Source organism: Triticum urartu, chromosome 3A (genome assembly GCF_056163025.1).
Source record: "Triticum urartu cultivar PI428250 chromosome 3A, HENAU_Tu73, whole genome shotgun sequence".
Lineage (NCBI taxonomy): Eukaryota > Viridiplantae > Streptophyta > Magnoliopsida > Poales > Poaceae > Triticum > Triticum urartu.
Window position 1 is genome coordinate 12,878,611 of NC_141875.1, and position 27,270 is coordinate 12,905,880.

Below are 27,270 nucleotides of genomic sequence, written 5' to 3' on the forward strand. Positions count from 1 at the left end.
AGAGATAAATTCATGCAATATGAAATAAACCTCATCTTGTTATCCTCGATGGCAACGATGCAATACGTGCCTTGCTGCCCCTTCTGTCACTGGGAAAGGACACCGCAAGATCGAACCCAAAGCTAAGCACTTCTCCCATGGCAAGAACTACCAATCTAGTTGGCCAAACCAAACGGATAATTCGAAGAGACTTGCAAAGATAACCAATCATACATAAAAGAATTCAGAGAAGATTCAAATATTATTCATAGATAGACTTGATCATAAACCCACAATTCATCGGTCTCAACAAACACACTGTAAAAAGAAGATTACATCGAATAGATCTCCACAAGAGAGGGGGAGAACTTTGTATTGAGATCCAAAAAGAGAGAAGAAGCCATCTAGCTACTAACTTTGGACCCGAAGGTCTGAGGTAAAATACTCACACTTCATTGGAGAGGCTATGATGATGTAGAAGCCCTCCGTGATGACGGCCCTCTCCGGCGGAGCTCCGGAACAGGCCCCAAGATGGGATCTCGTGGATACAGAAAGTTGTGGCAGTGGAATTAGGTTTTTGGCTCCTGTTCTGATCGTTTGGGGGTACGTAGGTATATATAGGAGGAAGGAGTACGTCGGTGGAGCTCCGAGGGGCCCATAAGGCAGGGGGGCACGCCCCCCACCCTCGTGACCACCTCTCTGATGCCTTGGCGTAGGGTCCAAGTCTCCTGGATCACGTTCGGTGAGAAAATCATGTTCCCGAAGGTTTCATTCTGTTTGGACTCCGTTTGATATTCCGTTTCTTCGAAACACTAAAATAGGCAAAAAAACAACAATTCTGGGCTGGGCCTCCAGTTAATAGGTTAGTCCCAAAAATAATATAAAAGTGGAAAATAAAGCCCAATATAGTCCAAAACAGTAGATAATATAGCATGGAGCAATCAAAAATTATAGATACATTGGAGACGTATCAGGCATCCCCAAGCTTAATTCCTGCTCGTCCTCGAGTAGGTAAATGATAAAAAGAGAATTTTTGATGCGGAGTGCTACTTGGCATGATTTCAATGCAAATCTTCTTAATTGTGATATGAATATTCAGATTTGAAATATTCAAGACAAAAGTTTATATTGACATAAAAATAATAATACTTCAAGCATACTAACAAAGCAATTATGTCTTCTCAAAATATCATGGCCAAAGAAAGTTATCCCTACAAAATCATATAGTCTGGCTATGCTCTATCTTCACCACACAAAGTATTTAAATCATGCACAACCCCGATGAAAAGCCAAGCAATTGTTTCATACTCTAACTTTTTCAAAACTTTTTCAATCTTCACGCAATACATGAGCGTGAGCCATGGATATAGCACTATAGGTGGAATAGAATGGTGGTTGTGGAGAAGACAAAAAGGAGAAGATAGTCTCACATCAACTAGGCGTATCAATAGGCTATGGAGATGCCCATCAATAGATATCAATGTGAGTGAGTAGGGATTGCCATGCAACGGATGCACTAGAGCTATAAGTATATGAAAGCTCAAAGAAACTAAGTGGGTGTGCATCCAACTTGCTTGCTCATGAAGACCTAGGGCAATTTGAGGAAGCCCGTCATTGGAATATACAAGCCAAGTTCTATAATGAAAGATTCCCACTGGTATATGAAAGTGATAACATAGAGACTCTCTACTATGAAGATCATGGTGCTACTTTGAAGAACAAGTGTGGTAAAAGGATAGTAACATTGTCCCTTCTCTCTTTTTCTCTCATTTTTTATTTTTTTTTATTTGGGCCTTTTCTCCTTTTTTATGGCCTCTTTTTATTTGGGCTTCTTTGGCCTCTTTTATTTATTTTTCGTCCGGAGTCTCATTCCGACTTATGGGGGAATCATAGTCTCCATCATTCTTTCCTCACTTGGGACAATGCTCTAATAATGATGATCATCACACTTTTATTTTTCTTACAACTCAACAATTACAACTCGATACTTAGACCAAAATATGACTCTATATGAATGCCTCCGGCGGTGTACCGGGATATGCAATATGACAATGATGAATGTGTCATGAACGGAACGGTGGAAAATTGCATGGCAATATATCTCGGAATGGGTATGGAAATGCCAGATAGGTAGGTATGGTGGCTGTTTTAGGAAGGTATATGGTAGGTGTATGATACCGGCGAAAAGTGCGCGGTATTAGAGAGGCTAGCAAAGGTGGAAGGGTGAGAGTGCGTATAATCCATGGACTCAACATTATTCATAAAGAACTCATATACTTATTGCAAAAATCTAGAAGTTATCAAAGCAAAGTATTACGTGCATGCTCCTAGGGGGATAGATTGGTAGGAAAAGACCATCGCTCGTCCCCGACCGCCACTCATAAGGAAGACAATCAATAAATAAATCATGCTCCGACTTCATCACATAACGGTTCACCATACGTGCATGCTACGGGAATCACAAACTTCAACACAAGTATTCTTTAAATTCACAACTACTCAACTAGCATGACTCTAATATTATCACCTCCATATCTCAAAACAATTATCATGCTTCAATCTTTCCTTAGTATTCAACACACTCAAAAGAAAGTTTCACAAATCTTGAATACCAAGCATATTATTATTAAGCAAATTACCATGCTATTAAGAGACTCTCAAAATAATTTAAGTGAAGCATGAGAGATCAATAGTTTCTTTAAAACAAATCCACCACCGTGCTCTAAAAGATCTAAGTGAAGCACATAGAGCAAAATTATAACGCTCAAAAGATATAAGTGAAGCACATAGAGAAAAACTACATAGCTCAAAAAGATATAAGTGAAGCACATAGAGCAAAACTACTTAGCTCAAAAAGATATAAGTGAAGCACATAGAGAAAAATTATAATGCTCAAAAGATATAAGTGAAGCGCATAGAGTATTCTATCAAATTTTAATTCATGTATGGCTCTCTCAAAAGGTGTGTAAAGCAAGGATGATTGTGGCATACTAAAACACAAAGACACAAATAATACAAGACGCTCCAAGCAAAACACATATCATGTTGGTGAATAAAAATATAGCTCCAAGTAAATTACCGATGGAAGTGGATGAAAGAGGGGATGCCTTCCGGGGCATCCCCAAGCTTTGAATTTTTGGTGTCCTTGGATTATATTGGGGGTGCCATGGTCATCCCCAAGCTTATGCTCTTTCCACTCCTTGTTCCATAATCCATCACAAGAATTCACCCAAAACTTGAAAACTTCACAACACAAAACTTAAAGTAGAAAACTCGTGAGCTCCGTTAGCGAAAGAAAACAAAAGACCGCTTCAAGGTACTGTAATGAACTCATTCTTTATTTATATTGCTGTTAAACCTACTGTATTCCAACTTCTCTATGGATTATAAACTATTTTACTAACCATAGATTCATCAAAATAAGCAAACAACACATGAAAAACAGAATCTGTCAAAAACAGAACAGTCTGTAGTAATCTGTAGCTAGCGCAAGATCTGGAACCCCAAAAATTCTAAAATAAATTTCTGGACGTGAGTAATTTATCTATTAATCATCTGCAAAAAGAATTAACTAAATATCACTCTTCAAATAAAAATGACAGCAGTTCTCGTGAGCGCTCAAATTTCTGTTTTTACAGCAAGTTCAACAAGACTTTCCCCAAGTCTTCCCAACGGTTCTACTTGGCACAAACACTAATTAAACACAAAAAACACAACCAAAAACAGAGGATAAATAATTTATTTATTACTAAACAGGAGCAAAAGGCAAGAAATAAAAATAAAATTGGGTTGCCTCCCAACAAGCGCTATCGTTTAACGCCCCTAGCTAGGCATAAAAGCGAGGATAGATCTAGGTATTGCCGTAGTAATAAGATAGATTGGTGAAACTCATTTCATATTCTCTACGTTCAGCAGCAAGTTTTCTTTGAGGCAGGCAAAAGTAATCAAAAGGGCTAAATTTAATAGGACATAAGTCCCCAAGATCAATTTTAGGAGGTATAGGTTCCTCTTTCGGCCCTTCGTATTGTACAACCAATTCATCATTATAAGCATTCTTTTGACAGAACCTTGTGAGCCTAAACTCAAGAGAGCATCCTAGCTCATTATTTCGAATAGCCAAATCATCATTAAGTTCAGAGGTTCTATCAACTAAAATATTGATTGGCACCTTTTTCTGAGGTTTTCATTAAAAGCAACATAGTCAAGAGATTGAAAGCGCATAATTTCTTCTTGATCGAAGAGGATAGATTCTATGGGAGGACGGCCAGCGTCCACCCTATAGTGCGCAAAGATTTCTTTGGCTTCTTTTATTATAAATCTGAATTCATGAGCCAAAAAGATAGTAGCGGCACGCTTAACAGAGGAATGCTCGATATTAGAAAATTCTAGGAAAACTCTTTGTATAGATGGGTGCATATGCATAAATTGCCTTTCAAGTTCAACGATAAGCATGGCAATAGCGTCCGCAAGACTACTAGTTCTATGGAGAATAGAACCGCCCATAGAGGGCAAAGCACCAGCACAAGTAAAGAAATCTTGAATAACTCCTTTTCCAATAATATTACCACTACCGATTCGAAATCTTTTTGTATGGTAGGTAGGGGGTTCTTCAGCAGGAGCATCAGAATTTTCCATGATATTGTTATTGTTGGGGAACGTAGTAATTTCAAAAATTTCCTACGCACACGCAAGATCATGGTGATGCATAGCAATGAGAGGGAAGAGTGTTGTCTACGTACCCTCGTAGACCGTTCACGGAAGCGTTATATCAACGCGGTTGATGTAGTCGTACGTCTTCACGATCCGACCGATCCAAGTACCGAAAGCACGGCACCTCCGAGTTCTGCACACGTTCGGCTCGTTGATGTCCTCGCCTTCTCGATCCAGCAAGAGGGGCAAAGTAGTAGATGAGTTCCGGCAGCACGACGGCATGGTGACGGTGTTGGTGAAGAACAATCTCCACAGGGCTTCGCCTAAGCACTACGAAAACTAGGACGGAGGATAAACTAGAGGGGACGGGGTTGCCGGCACACGGCTTGGTGTTTCTTGATGTGTCTTTGGTGCTAGCCCTGCCCCTCTATTTATATGTTGAGCCCTGGGGTCGAAACTTGGAGCAAAAGCCTCCTCAAAGTCGGTTTTGCCCGAAAGGCAAGAGTCCCACTCGGACTCCAGGACCAAACGCCACAATCCTTGGCGTCTGGCCCAGACGCCATGGGCCTCGGCGTCTGGCCCAGGGCCAGACGCCAGGGTCTCCGGTGTTTGGCCCCCTGGCCTCCGCAAAACTCCTTTTACACCGACTTATAGCCCCATGGGCCTGACCCCTTGGCCAAACCATATCATCCAATATATGAATCTTTACCTCCGGACCATTCCGGAGCTCCTCATCATGTCCGTGATCTCATCCGGGACTCCGAACAACATTCGGTCACCAACATACATAACTCATATAATACTATATCGTCAACGAACGTTAAGCGTGCGGACCCTACGGGTTCGAGAACTATGTAGACATGACCGAGACACCTCTCTGGTCAATAACCAATAGCGGGACCTGGATGCCCATATTGGCTCCTACATATTCTACGAAGATCTTTATCGGTCAGACCGCATAACAACATACGTTGTTCCCTTTGTCATATGTATGTTACTTGCCCGAGATTCGATCGTCGGTATCTCAATACCTAGTTCAATCTCGTTACCGACAAGTCTCTTTACTCGTTCCGTAATACATCATCTCGCAACTAACTCATTAGTTGCAATGCTTGCAAGGCTTAAGTGATGTGCATTACCGAGAGGGCCCAAAGATACCTCTCCGACAATCGGAGTGACAAATCCTAATCTCGAAATACGCCAACCCAACAAGTACCTTTGGAGACACCTGTAGAGCACCTTTATAATCACCTAGTTACGTTGTGACGTTTGGTAGCACACAAAGTGTTCCTCCGGTAAACGGGAGTTGCATAATCTCATAGTCATAGGAACATGTATAAGTCATGAAGAAAGCAATAGCAACAAACTAAACGATCAAGTGCTATGCTAACGGAATGGGTCAAGTCAATCACATCATTCTCCTAATGATGTGATCCCGTTAATCAAATGACAACTCATGTCTATGGTTAGGAAACATAACCATCTTTGATCAACGAGCTAGTCAAGTAGAGGCACACTAGTGACACTCTGTTTGTCTATGTATTCACACATGTATTACGTTTTCGGTTAATACAATTCTAGCATGAATAATAAACATTTATCATGATATAAGGAAATAAATAATAACTTTATTATTGCCTCTAGGGCATATTTCCTTCAGTTATAGCCCATATTGGCGATAACTTCCCCAATTTCAGACATAACGACAAGCAAGCAAACTAGCACACAAGCAAACAAGAGCAAACAAGAAAAAGAGAGGGAGGATAGAGGGAGGGGGGCGAATAAAACGGCAAGGGTGAAGTGGGGGAGAGGAAAACAAGAGGCAAATGGCAAATAATGTAATGCGAGAGATAGGGATTGTGATGGGTACTTGGTATGTGGACTTTTTGCATAGACTCCCCGGCAACGGCGCCAAAAATCCTTCTTGCTACCTCTTCAGCTTGCGTTGGATTTCCCCGAAGAGGAAGTGATGATGCAGCAGAGTAGCGTAAGTATTTCCCTCAGTTTTTGAGAACCAAGGTATCAATCCAGTAGGAGGCCACGCTCAAGTCCCTCGTACCTGCACAAAACGATAGCTACTCGCAACCAACGCGATTAGGGGTTGTCAATCCCTTCACGGTCACTTACGAGAGTGAGATCTGATAGATTTAATATTTTTGGTATTTTTGGTATAGAGATGCAAAGTGAAAAGTAAAAGGCAAAATAAAAAAGCAAAGCAAGATTAAAGTGATGGAGATTGATATGATGAGAATAGACCCGGGGGCCATAGGTTTCACTAGTGGCTTCTCTCAACAGCATAAGTATTCTACGGTGGGTGAACAAATTACTGTTGAGCAATTGACAGAATTGAGCATAGTTATGAGAATATCTAGGCATGATCATGTATATAGGCATCACGTCTGTGACAAGTAGACCAAAACGATTCTACATCTACTACTATTACTCCACTCATCGACCGCTATCCAGCATGCATCTAGAGTATTAAGTTAAAAACAGAGTAACGCCTTAAGCAAGATGACATGATGTAGAGAGATAAATTCATGCAATATGAAATAAACCCCATATTGTTATCCTCGATGGCAATGATGCAATACCTGCCTTGCTGCCCCTTTTGTCACTGGGAAAGGACACCGCAAGATCGAACCCAAAGCTAAGCACTTCTCCCATGGCAAGAACTACCAATCTAGTTGGCCAAACCAAACGGATAATTCGAAGAGACTTGCAAAGATAACCAATCATACATAAAAGAATTCAGAGAAGATTCAAATATTATTCATAGATAGACTTGATCATAAACCCACAATTCATCGGTCTCAACAAACACACTGTAAAAAGAAGATTACATCGAATAGATCTCCACAAGAGAGGGGGAGAACTTTGTATTGAGATCCAAAAAGAGAGAAGAAGCCATCTAGCTACTAACTTTGGACCCGAAGGTCTGAGGTAAAATACTCACACTTCATTGGAGAGGCTATGATGATGTAGAAGCCCTCCGTGATGACGGCCCTCTCCGGCGGAGCTCCGGAACAGGCCCCAAGATGGGATCTCGTGGATACAGAAAGTTGTGGTAGTGGAATTAGGTTTTTGGCTCCTGTTCTGATCGTTTGGGGGTACGTAGGTATATATAGGAGGAAGGAGTACGTCGGTGGAGCTCCGAGGGGCCCATAAGGCAGGGGGGCATGCCCCCCACCCTCGTGACCACCTCTCTGATGCCTTGGCGTAGGGTCCAAGTCTCCTGGATCACGTTCGGTGAGAAAATCATGTTCCCGAAGGTTTCATTCTGTTTGGACTCCGTTTGATATTCCGTTTCTTCGAAACACTGAAATAGGCAAAAAAACAACAATTCTTGGTTGGGCCTCCAGTTAATAGGTTAGTCCCAAAAATAATATAAAAGTGGAAAATAAAGCCCAATATAGTCCAAAACAGTAGATAATATAGCATGGAGCAATAAAAAATTATAGATACGTTGGAGACGTATCAGGCATCCCCAAGCTTAATTCCTGCTCATCCTCGAGTAGGTAAATGATAAAAAGAGAATTTTTGATGCGGAGTGCTACTTGGCATGATTTCAATTCAAATCTTCTTATATGTGATATTAATATTCAGATTCGAAAGATTCAAGACAAAAGTTTATATTGACATAAAAATAATAATACTTCAAGCATACTAACAAAGCAATTATGTCTTCTCAAAATATCATGGCCAAAGAAAGTTATCCCTACAAAATCATATAGTCTGGCTATGCTCTATCTTCACCACACAAAGTATTTAAATCATGCACAACCCCGATGACAAGCCAAGCAATTGTTTCATACTCTAACTTTTTCAAAACTTTTTCAATCTTCACGCAATACATGAGCGTGAGCCATGGATATAGCACTATAGGTGGAATAGAATGGTGGTTGTGGAGAAGACAAAAAGGAGAAGATAGTCTCACATCAACTAGGCGTATCAACGGGCTATGGAGATGCCCATCAATAGATATCAATGTGAGTGAGTAGGGATTGCCATGCAACAGATGCACTAGAGCTATAAGTATATGAAAGCTCAAAGAAACTAAGTGGGTGTGCATCCAACTTGCTTGCTCATGAAGACCTAGGGCAATTTGAGGAAGCCCGTCATTGGAATATACAAGCCAAGCTCTATAATGAAAGATTCCCACTGGTATATGAAAGTGATAACATAGAGACTCTCTACTATGAAGATCGTGGTGCTACTTTGAAGAACAAGTGTGGTAAAAGGATAGTAACATTGTCCCTTCTCTCTTTTTCTCTCATTTTTTATATTTTTTTTATTTGGGCCTTTTCTCCTTTTTTATGGCCTCTTTTTATTTGTAGGACAGTAGCAAATTTCCCTCAAGTGGATGACCTAAGGTTTATCAATCCGTGGGAGGCGTAGGATGAAGATGGTCTCTCTGAAGCAACCCTGCAACCAAATAACAAAGAGTCTCTTGTGTCCCCAACACACCCAACACAATGGTAAATTGTATAGGTGCACTAGTTCGGCGAAGAGATGGTGATACAAGTGCAATATGGATAATAGATAATAGTTTTTGTAATCTAAAAATATAAAAACAGCAAGGTAACAAATGATAAAAGTGAGTAAGGCCTAGGGTTCATACTTTCACTAGTGCAAGTCCTCTCAACAATACTAACATAATTGGATCACATAACTATCCCTCAACATGCAACAAAGAGTCACTCCAAAGTCACTAATAGCGGAGAACGAACGAAGAGATTATGATAGGGTACGAAACCACCTCAAAGTTATTCTTTCCAATCAATCCGTTGGGCTATTCCTATAAGTGTCACAAACAGCCCTATAGTTCATACTAGAATAACACCTTAAGACACAAATCAACCAAAACCCTAATGTCACCTAGATACTCCAATGTCACCTCAAGTATCCGTGGGTATGATTATACGATATGCATCACACAATCTCAAATTCATCTATTCAACCAACACATAGAACCTCAAAGAGTGCCCCAAAGTTCTACCGGAGAATCACGACGAAAACGTGTGCCAACCCCTATGCATAGGTTCATGGGCGGAACCCGCAAGTTGATCACCAAAACATACATCAAGTGAATCACGTGGTATCCCATTGTCACCACAGATACGCACGGCAAGACATACGTCAAGTGTTCTCAAATCTTTAAAGACTCAATCCGATAAGATTACTTCAAAGGGGAAACTCAATTCATTACAAGAGAGTAGAGGGGGGAGAAAACATCATAGGATCCAACTATAATAGCAAAGCTCGCGATACATCAAGATCGTATCACCTCAAGAACACGAGAGAGAGAGAGAGATCAAACACATAGCTACTGGTACATACCCTCAGCCCCGAGGGAGAACTAGTCCCTCCTCGTCATGGAGAGCACCGGGATGATGAAGATGGCCACCGGAGAAGGATTCCCCCTCCGGCAGGGTGCCGGAATGGGTCTAGATTGGTTTTTGGTGGCTACGGAGGCTTCTGGCGGCGGAACTCTCGATCTATTGTGCTCACGGATGTTTTTAGGGTATATGGAGATATATAGGCGGAAGAAGTATGTCAGGGGGGCCACGAGGGGCTCACGAGGGTGGAGGGCGCGCCCAGGGGGGTGGGCGCGCCCCCCTGCCTCGTGACCTCCTCGCAGATCACCCGACGTGCACTCCAAGTCTTCTGGGCTTCTTTTCTTCCAAAAATGAGTTCCATGAAGTTTCAGGTCAATTGGACTCCGTTTGGTTTTCCTTTTCTTCGAAACCCTAAAACAGGGTAAAAACAGAAACTGGCACTGGGCGCTGGGTTAATAGGTTAGTCCCAAAATGATATAAAAGTGTATAATAAAGTCCATAAACATTCAAAATAGTAAATAATATAGCATGGAGCAATCAAAAATTATAGATACGTTGGAGACGTATCAGTATCCCCAAGCTTAATTCCTGCTCGTCCTCGAGTAGGTAAATGATAAAAACAGAATTTTTGATGTGGAGTGCTACTTGGCATAATTTCAATGTGATTCTCCTTAATTGTGGTATGAATATTCAGATCCGAAGATTCAAGACAAAAGTTCATATTGACAGAAAAATGATAATACTTCAAGCATACTAACAAAGCAATTATGTCTTCTCAAAATAACATGGCCAAAGAAAGTTCATCCCTACAAAATCATATAGTTTAGTCATGTTTCATTTTCGTCACACAAGAATGCTCTCATCATGCACAACCCCGATGACAAGCCTGTTGGAAATATGCCCTAGAGGCAATAATAAATTGGTTATTATTATATTTCCTTGTTCATGATAATCGTTTATTATCCATGCTAGAATTGTATTGATAGGAAACTCAGATACATGTGTGGATACATAGACAACACCATGTCCCTAGTAAGCCTCTAGTTGACTAGCTCGTTGATCAATAGATGGTTACGGTTTCCTGACCATGGACATTGGATGTCTTTGATGAAGGGATCACATCATTAGGAGAATGATGTGATGGACAAGACCCAATCCTAAGCCTAGCACAAGATCATGTAGTTCGTATGCTAAAGCTTTTCTAATGTCAAGTATCATTTCCTTAGACCATGAGATTGTGCAACTCCCGGATACCGTAGGAGTGCTTTGGGTGTGCCAAACGTCACAACGTAACTGGGTGGCTATAAAGGTACACTACAGGTATCTCTGAAAGTGTCTGTTGGGTTGGCACGAATCGAGACTGGGATTTGTCACTCCGTGTAAACGGAGAGGTATCTCTGGGCCCACTCGGTAGGACATCATCATAATGTGCACAATGTGATCAAGGAGTTGATCACAGGATGATGTGTTACGGAACGAGTAAAGAGACTTGCCGGTAACGAGATTGAACAAGGTATCGGGATACCAACGATCGAATCTCGGGCAAGTATCGTACCGCTAGACAAAGGGAATTGTATACGGGATTGATTAAGTCCTTGACATCGTGGTTCATCCGTTGAGATCATCGTGGAGCATGTGGGAGCCAACATGGGTGTCCAGATCCTGATGTTGGTTATTGACCGGAGAGGTGTCTCGGTCATGTCTACATGTTTCCCGAACCCGTAGGGTCTACACACTTAAGGTTCGATGATGCTAGGGTTATAGGGAAAGTATGTACACGGTTACCGAATGTTGTTCGGAGTCCCGGATGAGATTCCGGACGTCACGAGGAGTTCCGGAATGGTCCGGAGGTAAATATTGATATATAGGAAGTATGGTTTTGGCCACCGGAAGTGTTCTGGGCATCACCGGTAGTGTACCGGGACCACCGGAGGGGTCCGGGGGTCCACCAGGTGGGGCCACCAGCCCCGGAGGCCTACATGGGCCAATAGAGGGAAGGGACCAGCCCCTAGGTGGGCTGGGGCACCTCCCACCAAGGCCCAAGGCGCCTCCAAGAGGGGAGGGGGGCAAACCCTAGGGCAGATGGGCCCTAAGGCCCACCCCAGGTGCGCCTCCCTCTCTCCCCCTTGTGGCGGCCACCCAGATGGGATCTGGGGGCTGCCGCCACCCCTAGGGAGGGAACCCTAGGTGGGGGCGCAGCCTCTCCCCTTCCCCTATATATACTTGAGGTATTGGAGGCTGCAAGACACACGAGATCCTCTCCCTCTTGGCGCAGCCCTACCTCTCTTCCTCCTCGTCTCTCGTAGTGCTTGGCGAAGCCCTGCTGGAGTCCCGCTCTCCTCCACCACCACCACGCCGTCGTGCTGCTGCTGGATGGAGTCTTCCCCAACCTCTCCTTCTCCCCTTGCTGGATCAAGGCGTAGGAGACATCACCGGGCTATACGTGTGTTGAACACGGAGGTGCCGTCCGTTCGGCACTAGGATCATCGGTGATTTGGATCACGACGAGTACGACTCCATCAACCCCGTTCACTTGAACGCTTCCGCTTAGCGATCTACAAGGGTATGTAGATGCACTCTCCTTCCCTCGTTGCTAGATTACTCCATAGATTGATCTTGGTGATGCGTAGAAAATTTTGAATTTCTGCTACGTTCCCCAACAGTGGCATCATGAGCCAGGTCTATGCGTAGTTTCTATGCACGAGTAGAACACAAAGTAGTTGTGGGTGTTGATTTTGTTCAATATGCTTACCGTTAGTAGTCCAATCTTGATTCGGCGGCATTGTGGGATGAAGCGGCCCGGACCGACCTTACACGTACTCTTACATGAGACTGGTTCCACCGACTGACATGCACTAGTTGCATAAGGTGGCTAGCGGGTGTCTGTCTCTCCCACTTTAGTCAGATCGGATTCGATGAAAAGGGTCCTTATGAAGGGTAAATAGCAATTGGCATATCACGTTGTGGTTTTTGCGTAGGTAAGAAACATTCTTGCTAGAAACCCATAGCAGCCACGTAAAACATGCAAACAACAATTAGAGGACGTCTAACTTGTTTTTGCAGGGTATGCTATGTGATGTGATATGGCCAAAGGATGTGATGAATGATATATGTGATGTATGAGATGATCATGTTCTTGTAATAGGAATCATGACTTGCATGTCGATGAGTATGACAGCCGGCAGGAGCCATAGGAGTTGTCTTAATTTATTGTATGACCTGCGTGTCATTGAACAACGCCATGTAATTACTTTACTTTATTGCTAACCGGTAGCCATAGTAGTAGAAGTAATAGTTGGCGAGAAACTTCATGGAGACACGATGATGGAGATCATGATGATGGAGATCATGGTGTCATGCCGGTGACAAGATGATCATGGAGCCCCAAGATGGAGATCAAAGGAGCTATATGATATTGGTCATATCATGTCACTATTATTTGATTACATGTGATGTTTATCATGTTTTTGCATCTTGTTTACTTAGAACGACGGTAGTAAATAAGATGATCCCTCATAATAATTTCAAGAAAGTGTTCCCCCTAACTGTGCACCGTTGCCACAGTTCGTTGTTTTGAAGCACCACGTGATGATCGGGTGTGATAGATTCCAACGTTCACATACAACAGGTGTAAGACAGATTTACACATGCAAACACTTAGGTTGACTTGACGATCCTAGCATGTGCAGACATGGCCTCGGAACACAGAAGACCGAAAGGTCGAACATGAGTCGTATAGAAGATACGATCAACATGAAGATGTTCACCGATGTTGACTAGTCCGTCTCACATGATGATCGGACACGGCCTAGTTGACTCGGATCATGTAATCACTTAGATGACTAGAGGGATGTCTATCTAAGTGGGAGTTCATAAGATGAACTTAATTATCCTGAACATAGTCAAAAGGTCTTCGCAAATTATGTCATGGCTCGCGCTTCAGTTCTACTGTTTAGATATGTTCCTAGAGAAAATTTAGTTGAAAGTTGATAGTAGCAATTATGCGGACTAGGTCCGTAAACTGAGGATTGTCCTCATTGCTTCATAGAAGGCTTATGTCCTTAATGCACCGCTCAGTGTGCTGAACCTCGAACATCGTCTGTGGATGTTGCGAACATCTGACATACACATTTTGATAACTACGTGATAGTTCAGTTAAACGGTTTAGAATTGAGGCACCGAAGACGTTTTGAAACGTCGCGAAACATATGAGATGTTTCGAGGGCTGAAATTGGGATTTCAGGCTCGTGCCCACGTCAAGAGGTATAAGACCTCCGACGATTTTCTTAGCCCACAAACTAAGGGAGAAAAGCTCAATTGTTGAGCTTGTGCTCAGATTGTCTGAGTACAACAATCGCTTGAATCGAGTGGGAGTTGATCTTCCAGATGAAATAGTGATGGTTCTCCAAAGTCACTGCCACCAAGCTACTAGAGCTTCATGATGAACTATAACATATCAGGGATAGATATGATCCTTGAGCTATTCGCGACACCGCGAAAAGTAGAAATCAAAAGGGAGCATCAATCGTTGATGGTTAGTAAAACCACTAGTTTCAAGAAGGGCAAGGGCAAGAAAGGGATACTTCATGGAACAACAAATCAGTTGCTGTTCTAGTGAAGAAACCCAAAGTTGAACCCAAGCCCGAGACTAAGTGCTTCTGTAATAAGGGGAACAGTCACTGAAGCAGAACTGCCCTAGATACTTGGTAGATGAGAAGGCTGGCAAGGTCGACAGAAGTATATTGGATATGCATTATAATGTGTACTTTACTAGTACTCCTAGTAGCACCAGGGTATTAGATACCGGTTCGGTTGCTAAGTGTTAGTAACTCAAAACAAAAGGCTACGGAATAAACGGAGACTAGCTAAAAGGTGAGATGACGATATGTGTTGGAAGTATTTCCATGGTTGATCAAATATCGTACGCTCCCTCTACCATCGAGATTGGTATTAAAACCTAAATAATTGTTATTTGGTGTTTGCATTGAGCATAGACATGATTGGATTATGTCTATCGCGATACGGTTATTCATTTAAGGAGAATAATGGTTACTCTGTTTATTTGAATAATATCATCCTGATCGTAGTGATACACATTTTCATGCCAAAGGTATAAGATAGTAATGATAGTACCACACAAATGTGGCACTGCAATTTGAGTCATATTGGTATAAAACGCATGAAGAAGCTCCATGTTGATGGATCTTTGGACTCACTCATTTTTGAAAGGATTGAGACATGCGAACCATGTTTGTTGGTAGATATGCATGAAGAAACTCTATACAGATGGATCGTTTGGACTCACTTGATTTTGAATCACTTGAGACATGCAAATCATACCACATGGGCAAGATGACTGAAAAGCCTCGTTTTCAGTAAGATGGAACAAGAAAGCAACTCGTTGGAAGTAATACATTTTGATGTGTGCAGTCCAATGAGTGCTAAGGCATATAGTGGATATCGTTATGTTCTTACTTCACAGATGATTTGAGTAGATGCTAAGTATATTTACTTGATGGATCATGAGTCTGAAATTATTGAAAGGTTCAAGTAATTTTAGAGTGAAGTTGAAGATCGTCGTGACAAGAGGATAAAATGTCTATGATATGATCATAGAGATTCATATCTGAATTACGAGTTTGGCACAGAATTAAGACATTGTGGAAATTGTTTCACAACTAATACCGCCTGGAACACCATAGTGTGATGATGTGTCCGAACATCATAGTTGCACCCTATTGGATATGGTGCGTACCATGATGTGTCTTATCGAATTACCACTATCGTTCATGGGTTAGGCATTAGAGACAACCACATTCACTTTAAATAGGGCACCACATAATTCCGATGAGATGACACCGTATGAACTATGGTTTAGAGAAACCTAAGCTGTAATTTCTTAAAAGTTTGGGGCTGCGACGCTTATGTGAAAAAGTTTCAGGCTGATAAGCTTGAACCCAAAGCGGATAAATGCATCTTCATAGGACACCCAAAACAGTTGGGTATACCTCCTGTCTCAGATCCGAAAGCAATAAGGGATTTTTTCTAGAATCGGGTCCTTTCTCGAGGAAAAGTTTCTCTCGAAAGAATTGAGTGGGAGGATGGTGGAGACTTGATGAGGTTATTGAACCGTCTCTTCAACTAGTGTGTGGCAGGGCACAGGAAGTTGTTCCTGTGGCACCTACACCAATTGAAGTGGAAGCTTATGATAGTGATCATGAAACTTCAGATCAAGTCACTACCAAACCTCGTGGGATGACAAGGATGCGTACTACTTCAGAATGGTACGTAATCCTGTCTTGGAAGTCATGTTGCTAGACAACAATGAACCTACGAGCTATGGAGGTGCGATGGTGGGCCTGGATTCCAAAATGGCTCGAGGCCATATAATCCGAGAGAGGATCCATATATGAAAACAAAGTGTAGACTTTGGAAGAACTACTTGATGGTTGTAAGGCTGTTAGGTACATATGTATTTTAAAAGGAAGACGTACAATGATGGCAAGTATCAGCATTAAGAAAGCTCGACTTGTCGTTAAGATGTTTTCCGACAAGTTCAAGGAGTTGACTACAATGAGACTTTCTCACTCGTAGCGATGCTAAGAGTCTGTTGGAATTATATTAGCGATTACTGCATTATTTATGAAATCTTGCAGATAGGATGTCAAAAACATTGTTTCCTCGACGATTTTCTTGAGGAAAGGTTGTATGTGATACAACCGGAAGGTTTTGTCAATCCTGAAAGATGCTAACAAGTATGCAAAGCTCCAGCAATCCTTCTAAGGACTGGAGTAAGCATCTCGGAGTTGGAATGTATGCTTTGATGAGATGATCAAAGATTTTGGGTGTATACAAAGTTTATGAGAAACTTGTATTTCCAAAGAAGTGAGTGGGAGCACTATAGAATTTCTGATGAGTATATGTTGTTGACATATTGTTGATCAGAAATGACGTAGAATTTCTGGAAAGCATATAGGGTTATTTGGAAAGTGTTTTTCAATGGAAAGCCTGGATTAAGCTACTTGAACATTGAGCATCAAGATCTATAAGGATAGATCAAAACGCTTAATGGTACTTTCAAATGAGCACATACCTTGACATGATCTTGAAGGTGTTCAAGATGGATCAGTCAAAGAAGGAGTTCTTGCCTGAGTTGTAAGGTATGAAGTTAAGACTTAAAGCTCGACCACGGCAGAAGAAAGAGGAAGGACGAAGGTCGTCCCCTATGCTTTTGTCATAGGCTCCATACGGTATGCCATGCTGAGTACCACACCTGATGTGTGCCTTGCCACATATTTGGCAAGAGGGTACAAAGGTGATCTAGGAGTAGATCACCAGATAGCGGTCTAAATTATCCTTAGAGGAATAAGGATATGTTTCTCGGTTATGGAGGTGATAAAGAGTTCGACGTAAAGAGTTACGTCGATGCAAGCTTAACACCTATCCGGATAGCTCTGAGTAGAGATACCGGATACGTATAATGGAGCAACAATTTAGAATAGCTCCAAGTAGAAAAGTTATTCGAAATGGCTCCAAATGTAGCGTAGTAGTTGCATCTACAAGATGACATAGAAATTTGTGAAGTACATACGGATCTGAATGTTGCAGACCCATTGACTGAAACCTCTCTCACAAGCATAACATGATCAAACCCAGAACTCTTTGGGTGTTAGTCACATGGGGATGTGACCTTGGGTGTTAATCACATATCGATGTGAACTGGATTATTGACTCTAGTGCAAGTGGGAGACTGTTGGAAATATTCCCTAGAGGTAATAATAAATTGGTTATTATTATATTTCCTTGTTCATGATAATCGTTTATTATCCATGCTAGAATTTTATTGATAGGAAACTCAGATACATGTGTGGATACATAGACAACACCATGTCCCTAGTAAGCCTCTAGTTGACTAGCTCGTTGATCAATAGATGGTTACGGTTTCCTGACCATGGACATTGGATGTCGTTGATAACGGGATCACATCATTAGGAGAATGATGTGATGGACAAGACCCAATCCTAAGCCTAGCACAAGATCATGTAGTTCGTATGCTAAAGCTTTTCTAATGTCAAGTATCATTTCCTTAGACCATGAGATTGTGCAACTCCCGGATACTGTAGGAGTGCTTTGGGTGTGCCAAACGTCACAACGTAACTGGGTGGCTATAAAGGTACACTACAGGTATCTCCGAAAGTGTCTGTTGGGTTGGCACGAATCGAGACTGGGATTTGTCACTCCGTGAAAACGGAGAGGTATCTCTGGGCCCACTCGGTAGGACATCATCATAATGTGCACAATGTGATCAAGGAGTTGATCACGGGATGATGTGTTACGGAACGAGTAAAGAGACTTGCCGGTAACAAGATTGAACAAGGTATCGGGATACCGACGATCGAATCTCGGGCAAGTATCATACCGCTAGACAAAGGGAATTGTATACGGGATTGATTAAGTCCTTGACATCGTGGTTCATCCGATGAGATCATCGTGGAGCATGTGGGAGCCAACATGGGTATCCAGATCCCGCTATTGGTCATTGACCGGAGAGGTGTCTCGGTCATGTCTACATGTTTCCCGAACCCGTAGGGTCTACACACTTAAGGTTCGATGACACTAGGGTTATAGGGAAAGTATGTACGCGGTTACCGAATGTTATTTGGAGTTCCAGATGAGATCCCGGACGTCAAGAGGAGTTCCGGAATGGTCCGGAGGTAAAGATTGATATATAGGAAGTATGGTTTTGGCCACCGGAAGTGTTCCAGGCATCACCGGTAGTGTACCGGGACCACCGGAGGGGTCCGGGGGTCCACCAGGTGGGGCCACCAGCCCCGGAGGCCTACATGGGCCAATAGTGGGAAGGGACCAGCCCCTAGGTGGGCTGGGGGCCTCCCACCAAGGCCCAAGGCGCCTCCAAGAGGGGAGGGGGCAAACCCTAGGGCAGATGGGCCCTAAGGCCCACCCCAGGTGCGCCTCCCCCTCTCCCCCTTGTGGCCGCCACCCAGATGGGATCTGGGGGCTGCCGCCACCCCTAGGGAGGGAACCCTAGGTGGGGGCGCAGCCCCTCTCCTTCCCCTATATATACTTGAGGTATTGGAGGCTGCAAGACACACGAGATCCTCTCCCTCTTGGCGCAGCCCTACCTCTCTTCCTCCTCGTCTCTCGTAGTGCTTGGCGAAGCCCTGCTGGAGTCCCGCTCTCCTCCACCACCACCACGCCGTCGTGCTGCTGCTGGATGGAGTCTTCACCAACCTCTCCTTCTCCCCTTGCTGGATCAAGGCATAGGAGACATCACCGTTCGGCACTAGGATCATCGGTGATTTGGATCACGACGAGTACGACTCCATCAACCCCATTCACTTGAACGCTTCCGCTTAGTGATCTACAAGGGTATGTAGATGCACTCTCCTTCCCTCGTTGCTAGATTACTCCATAGATTGATCTTGGTGATGCGTAGAAAATTTTGAATTTCTGCTACGTTCCCCAACAAAGCCAAGCAATTGTTTCATACTTTAGTAATCTCAAACCTATAAACTTTCATGCAATACATGAGCGCGATCCATGGATATAGCATTATGGGTGTAATAGAATATAATGAGGGGGTTATGTGGAGAAGACAAAAAGGAGAAAGTCTCACATCAACGAGGCTAACCAATGGGCTATGGAGATGCCCACCGATTGATGTTAATGCAAGGAGTAGGGATTGCCATGCAACGGATGCACTAGAGCTATAAATGTATGAAAGCTCAACAAAAGAAACTAGTGGGTGTGCATCCAACTTGCTTGATCACGAAGACCTAGGGCACTTGAGGAGGCCCATTGTTGGAATATACAAGCCAAGTTCTATAATGAAAAATTCCCACTAGTATATGAAAGTGATAACATGAGATACTCTCTACTATGAAGATCATGGTGCTACTTTGAAGCATAAGTGTGGTAAAAGGATAGTAACATTGTCCCTTCTCTCTTTTTCTCTCATTTTTTTGGGCCTTCTCTTTTTTATGGCCTTTCCCTTCTTTTTTTATTCCTCACTTGGGACAATTCTCTAATAATGATGATCATCACACTTATATTTATTTACAACTCAATGATTACAACTCGATACTAGAACAAAGATGACTCTATATGAATGCCTCCGGCGGTGTACCGGGATATGCAATGAACCAAGAGTGACATGTATGAAAGAATTATGAATGGTGGCTTTGCCACAAATACTATGTCAACTACATGATCATGCTAAGCAATATGACAATGATGAATGTGTCATGATAAACGGAACGGTGGAAAGTTGCATGGCAATATATCTCGGAATGGCTATGGAAATGCCATAATAGGTAGGTATGGTGGCTGTTTTTAGGAAGATATAAGGAGGTTTATGTGTGAAATAGCGTATCATATCACGGGGTTTGGATGCACCGGCGAAGTTTGCGCCAACTCTCAATGTGAGAAAGGGCAATGCACGGTACCAAAGGGGCTAGCAAGGATGGAAGGGTGAGAGTGTGTATAATCCATGGACTCAACATTAGTCATAAAGAACTCACATACTTATTGCAAAAATCTACAAGTCATCAAAAACCTCGGCACTACGCGCATGCTCCTAGGGGGATAGATTGGTAGGAAAAGACCATCGCTCGTCCCCGACCACCACTCATAAGGAGGACAATCAAATAACACCTCATGTTTCAAATTTGTTACACAACGTTTACCATACATGCATGCTACGGGACTTGCAAACTTCAACACAAGTATTCCTCAAATTCACAACTACTCAACTAGCACGACTTTGATATTATTACCTCCATATCTCAAAACAATCATCAAGCATCAAACTTCTCTTAGTATTCAATACTCTCTATGAAAGTTTTTACTAATCTTGAATACCTAGCATATTAGGATTTAAGCAAATTACCATGCTATTTAAGACTCTCAAGATGACCTAAGTGAAGCATGAGAGTCCATCTATTTCTTATAAAATAAAACCACCACCGTGCTCTAAAAATATATAAGTGAAGCACTAGAGCAAATAACAAACTACTCCGAAAGATGTAAGTGAAGATCAATGAGTAGTTGAATAATTATGCAACTATGTGAAGACTCTCTAACATTAAATAATTTCAGATCTTGGTATTTTATTCAAACAACAAGAAAATCAAAATAAAATGACATTCTAAGAATAGCAAACATCATGTGAAGAAGCAAAAACTTAGGATCAACCGAAACTAACCGATAGTTGTTGAAGAAGAAAGGTGGGATGCCAACCGGGGCATCCCCAAGCTTAGATGCTTGAGACTTCTTGAAATATTATATTGGGGTGCCTTGGGCATCCCCAAGCTTGAGCTTTCGTGTCTCCTTAATTCCTCTCATATCACGGTCTCCCTAAATCTCAAAAGCTTCATCCACAGAAAACTCAACAAGGACTCGTGAGATAAGTTAGTATAAACCATTGCCAAAACCTTATCATACTCTACTATAGAAAATCACTAAAATTATTATTCAACATTTCATACTAAATGCCTCTTCATATTTAATAGTCCTATCCTCAAATAGAATCATTAAAGAAGCAAACATATGCAAACAATGCAAACATAACAGCAATCTGCCTAAACAGGACAGTCTGTAAAGAATGCAGCAACATCCATACTTCCCTAGCTCCAAAAATTATGAAAGAAAATTACCACTGTAGTAAATTTATCAGAGCTTAATATGCAAAAGGTTTCAACATTTTATCACATTCTGACTTTTCTAGGGAATTATTGCAACAGCGGTAAACTTTCTGTTTTCAAACAGCAACATGTGGACTTCTAAAATAGGCATAGTAAAGGCTATCAATGCCACTTTTATTGAAATAAAAGATGCAAAACACTGTTCTAAATGACAGAAAGAAAATTCTAACAAAATAAATTGACGTTCCAAGCAAAACACATATCATGTGGTGAATAAAAATATAGCTCCAAGTAAAGTTACCGATGAACGAAGACGAAAGAGGGGATGCCTTCCGGGGCATCCCCAAGCTTAGGCTCTTGGTTGTCCTTGAATTTTTCCTTGGGGTGCCATGGGCATCCCCAAGCTTAGGCTCTTGCCACTCCTTATTCCATAGTCCATCGAATCCTTACCCAAAACTTGAAAACTTCACAACACAAAACTTAACAGAAAACTCGTAAGCTCCGTTAGTACAAGAAAATAAATCACCACTTCAAGGTACTGTAATGAAATCATTATTTATTTATATTGTTGTTAAACCTAATGTATTCCAACTTCTCTATGGTTTATAAACTCTTTTACTAGCCATAGATTCATCAAAATAAGTAAACAACACATGAAAAACAGAATCTGTCAAAAACAGAACAGTCTGTAGTAATCTGGATCAAACGTATACTTCTGGAACTCATAAAATTCTAAAATAAATTGCTGGACCTGAGAAATTTGTCTATTAATCATCTGCAAAAATAATTAAGTAAATAGCACTTTCCAAATAAAAATGGAAGCAATTCTCGTGAGCGCTAAAGTTTCTGTTTTTTACAGCATGATCAACAAGACTTTCCCCAAGTCTTCCCAAAGGTTCTACTTGGCACAAACACTAATTAAAGACATAAAACCACATCTAAACAGAGGATAGATGAATTATTTATTAATAAACAGGAACAAAAATAAAATTGGGTTGCCTCCCAACAAGCGCTATCGTTTAACGCCCCTAGCTAGGCATGATGATTTCAACGATGCTCACATAAAAGATAAGAATTGAAACATAAAGAGAGCATCATGAAGAATATGACTAGCACATTTAAGTCTAACCCACTTCCTATGCATAGGGATTTTGTGAGCAAAAAACTTGTGGGAACAATAATCAACTAGCATAGGAGGGTAAAACAAACATAACTTTAAAACTTTAAGCACATAGAGAGGAAACTTGATATTATTGCAATTCCTACAAGCATATATTCCTCCCTCATAATAATTTTCAGTAGCATCATGAATGAATTCAACAATAAAAACAGCACCTAAAGCATTCTTTTCATGATCTACAAGCATAGAAATTTTATTGCTCTCCACATAAGCAAAATTCTTCTTATTCGGAATAGTTGGAGTATCATAAGAGACTCGAATACTATAAATTGTTTCCACATTAAAAGAGTAATGTTCAGAGAAGGGGTAATCATAATCATGACAAGTTTTATAAATATAATCACTACTTTTTATAGCATAAGTATCATCACAATAATCATCATAAGTAGGAGGCATGCTATCATCATTATAAATTTGCATATCAAAACTTGGGAGACTAAAATTACCATCTTCATTAATCATAGCTTCCCCAAGCTTGGGACAACATTAATTGCAGCAAATATATTCTCATAAACATCATCTTCACCAGACATAGCATCCCCAAGCTTGGGCCTTTTCATATCATAAGCATAATCACTCTCATAATTAATAGTATGGATAGCACCAATAGTATAGCAATTATCATATTCTTCCAAGCAAGTGCCAAAAAGATTTTCAAGATCATAAGAAGTATCATTATCTTCCACAATTATATTTTCATGAGGCACAATAGTAATAGGAGCAGCATTATTTGGGAGAGATATCTTCTTACCTCTCTTCCTTTTTCTTTTCTTCTTCTTCACCACATGATGTGTGGGTTCAATCCTCTTTTTGGAGCTCCTTATTAATGAGATTGGTTGAATAGGAGGCTCCTCCTCGTTACCTGATTCATCATAAGAAATAATAGGAGGATATTGGGAAGCCTCTTCCCTTTCATTAGTATTCTCTTCATCTTCTATTTGTTTTCTTTTCTTTATGTAGTTGGCAATGTAAGGATTTTCAATGCAATTCACCGCACAATACATATAAATTTTCTCTAGATCAAAATGAAGAACTTTATCAAGGGCAAATTTTGGAATATCCTTAGTTATACGTTTCATTTTTTCGTAGCCCATAAGAAAACTAAGTTCATTATAATGTGCAAGGGAAATCAAGTCATCACAATTTTTGGACACGATTAGATCATGAAACAATTTGCATCGGATAATTAAATGACCACGTTCATTACAAAGCTCACAAGTATGGCCAAGAAAATTTAATTTTTCAGCACAATCATCTAGCTCTTCTTGCAACAATTTAGTTTCTAAGTACTTATGCTTCTTGCAATATCTATCTTCTCTATTTGGTGTGTACTTACAAACCCAATGCACTCCACAAAAATTGACATGTTTATAGGAGACATTTTCATCATAACTAGTGCAATCATCATTAGTGTCATGGATATTCAAAGAATTCGTACTAACAACATTGCAATCATGCTCATCTTTCAAATATTTAGTTCCAAACATTCTAATGCATTCTTCTTCTAGTACTTGAGCACAATTTTCCTTTCCATCATACTCACGAAAGATATTAAAAAGATGAAGCATATGAGGCAAACTTAATTCCATTTTTTTGTAATTTTCTTTTATAAACTAAACTAGTGATAAAACAAGAAACTAAAAGACTCGATTGCAAGATCTAAAGATATACCTTCAAGCGCTAACCTCCCCGGCAACAGCGCTAGAAAAGAGCTTGATGTCTACTACACAACCTTCTTCTTGTAGACTTTGTTGGGCCTCCAAGTGCAGAGGTTTGTAGGACAGTAGCAAATTTCCCTCAAGTGGATGACCTAAGGTTTATCAATCCGTGGGAGGCGTAGGATGAAGATGGTCTCTCTCAAGCAACCCTGCAACCAAATAACAAAGAGTCTCTTGTGTCCCCAACACACCCAATACAATGGTAAATTGTATAGGTGCACTAGTTCGGCGAAGAGATGGTGATACAAGTGCAATATGGATAATAGATAATAGTTTTTGTAATCTGAAAATATAAAAACAGCAAGGTAACAAATGATAAAAGTGAGTAAGGCCTAGGGTTCATACTTTCACTAGTGCAAGTCCTCTCAACAGTACTAACATAATTGGATCACATAACTATCCCTCAACATGCAACAAAGAGTCACTCCAAAGTCACTAATAGCGGAGAACGAACGAAGAGATTATGATAGGGTACGAAACCACCTCAAAGTTATTCTTTCCAATCAATCCGTTGGGCTATTCCTATAAGTGTCACAAATAGCCCTAGAATTCGTACTAGAATAACACCTTAAGACACAAATCAACCAAAACCCTAATGTCACCTAGATACTCCAATGTCACCTCAAGTATCCGTGGGTATGATTATACGATATGCATCACACAATCTCAGATTCATCTATTCAACCAACACATAGAACCTCAAAGAGTGCCCCAAAGTTCTACCGGAGAATCACGATGAAAACGTGTGCCAACCCCTATGCATAGGTTCATGGGCGGAACCCGCAAGTTGATCACCAAAACATACATCAAGTGAATCACGTGGTATCCCATTGTCACCACAGATACGCACGGCAAGACATACATCAAGTGTTCTCAAATCTTTAAAGACTCAATCTGATAAGTTACTTCAAAGGGGAAACTCAATTCATTACAAGAGAGTAGAGGGGGGATAAAACATCATAGGATCCAACTATAATAGCAAAGCTCGCGATACATCAATATCGTATTACCTCAAGAACATGAGAGAGAGAGAGAGATCAAACACATAGCTACTGGTACATACCCTCAGCCCCGAGGGAGAACTACTCCCTCCTCGTCATGGAGAGCACCGGGATGATGAAGATGGCCACCGGAGAAGGATTCCCCCCTCCGGCAGGGTGCCGGAACGGGTCTAGATTGGTTTTCGGTGGCTACGGAGGCTTCTGGCGGCGGAACTCCTGATCTATTGTGCTCATGGATGTTTTTAGGGTATATGGAGATATATAGGTGGAAGAAGTACGTCAGGGGGGCCACGAGGGGCTCATGAGGGTGGAGGGCGCGCCCCCCTGCCTCGTGACCTCCTCGCAGATCCCCCGATGTGCACTCCAAGTCTTCTGGGCTTCTTTCCTTCCAAAAATGAGTTCCGTGAAGTTTTAGGTCAATTGGACTCCATTTGGTTTTCCTTTTCTTCGAAACCCTAAAACAGGGTAAAAACAGAAACTGGCACTGGGCCCTGGGTTAATAGGTTAGTCCCAAAAATGATATAAAAGTTTATAATAAAGCCCATAAACATTCAAAACAGTAAATAATATAGCATGGAGCAATCAAAAATTATAGATAGGTTGGAGACGTATCACAAACCAAACTGATAATTCGAAGAGACTTGCAAAGATAACCAATCATACATAAAAAAATTCAGAGAAGATTCAAATATTGTTCATAGATAAACTTGATCATAAACCCACAATTCATCGGTCTCAACAAACACACCGCAAAAGAAGATTACATCGAATAGATATTCACAAGAGAGGGGGAGAACTTTGTATTGAGATCCAAAAGGAGAGAAGAAGCCATCTAGCTAGTAACTATGGACCCGAAGGTCTGAGGTAAACTACTCACACTTCATCGAAGGGGCTATGGTTTTGATGTAGAAGCCCTCCGTGATCGATGCCCCCTCCGGCGGAGCTCCCGAAAAGGCCCCAAGATGGGATCTCGTGGATACAGAAAGTTACGGCGGTGGAATTAGGGTTTTGGCTCCGTATCTAGTAGTATGGGGGTACGTAGGTATATATAGGAGGAAGGAGTACGTTAGTGGAGCAACAGGGGGGCCACGAGGGTGGAGGGCGCGCCCAGGGGGGTAGGCGTGCCCCCCTACCTCGTGGCCTCCTGGTTGATATCTTGACGTAGGGTCCAAGTCCTCTGGATCACGTTCGTTCCGAAAATCACGTTCCCAAAGGTTTCATTCCGTTTGATATTCTTTTTCCGCGAAACTTTGAAATAGGCAAAAAACAGCAATTCTGGGCTGGGCCTCCGGTTAATAGGTTAGTCCCAAAAATAATATAAAAGTGTATAATTGTGACGCCCCGAGACCGATGTGCCAGGTGTCTTCCAGTTATTCGCTGTCGTTGCCATGTCATTTGCTTGCGTGTTGCATCTTATCATGTCATCATGTGCATTGCATCATCATGTTTTCAAAACTTGCATCCGTCCCGGCCTCCTCGTTCTCTCTGTTGTCCGTTCTGAGCCCAGACACACTTGCACGCGCCCGCGGCATGTCCGAAATAGCATTTTATAAGTGGCCGGAAAAATGTTCTTGGAATGGGTTGAAAGTTGGCGTGCGGTCTTATTATAGTGTAGATAGACCGCCTGTCAAGTTTCATCGTATTCAGAGTTCGTTTGATAGCCCAGCCGTTAAACTATAGCGACAATATAGTCGGTCTAACGTCGGACGTTTTCGGTCTCCGAAAACTGTTGCCGGGTTT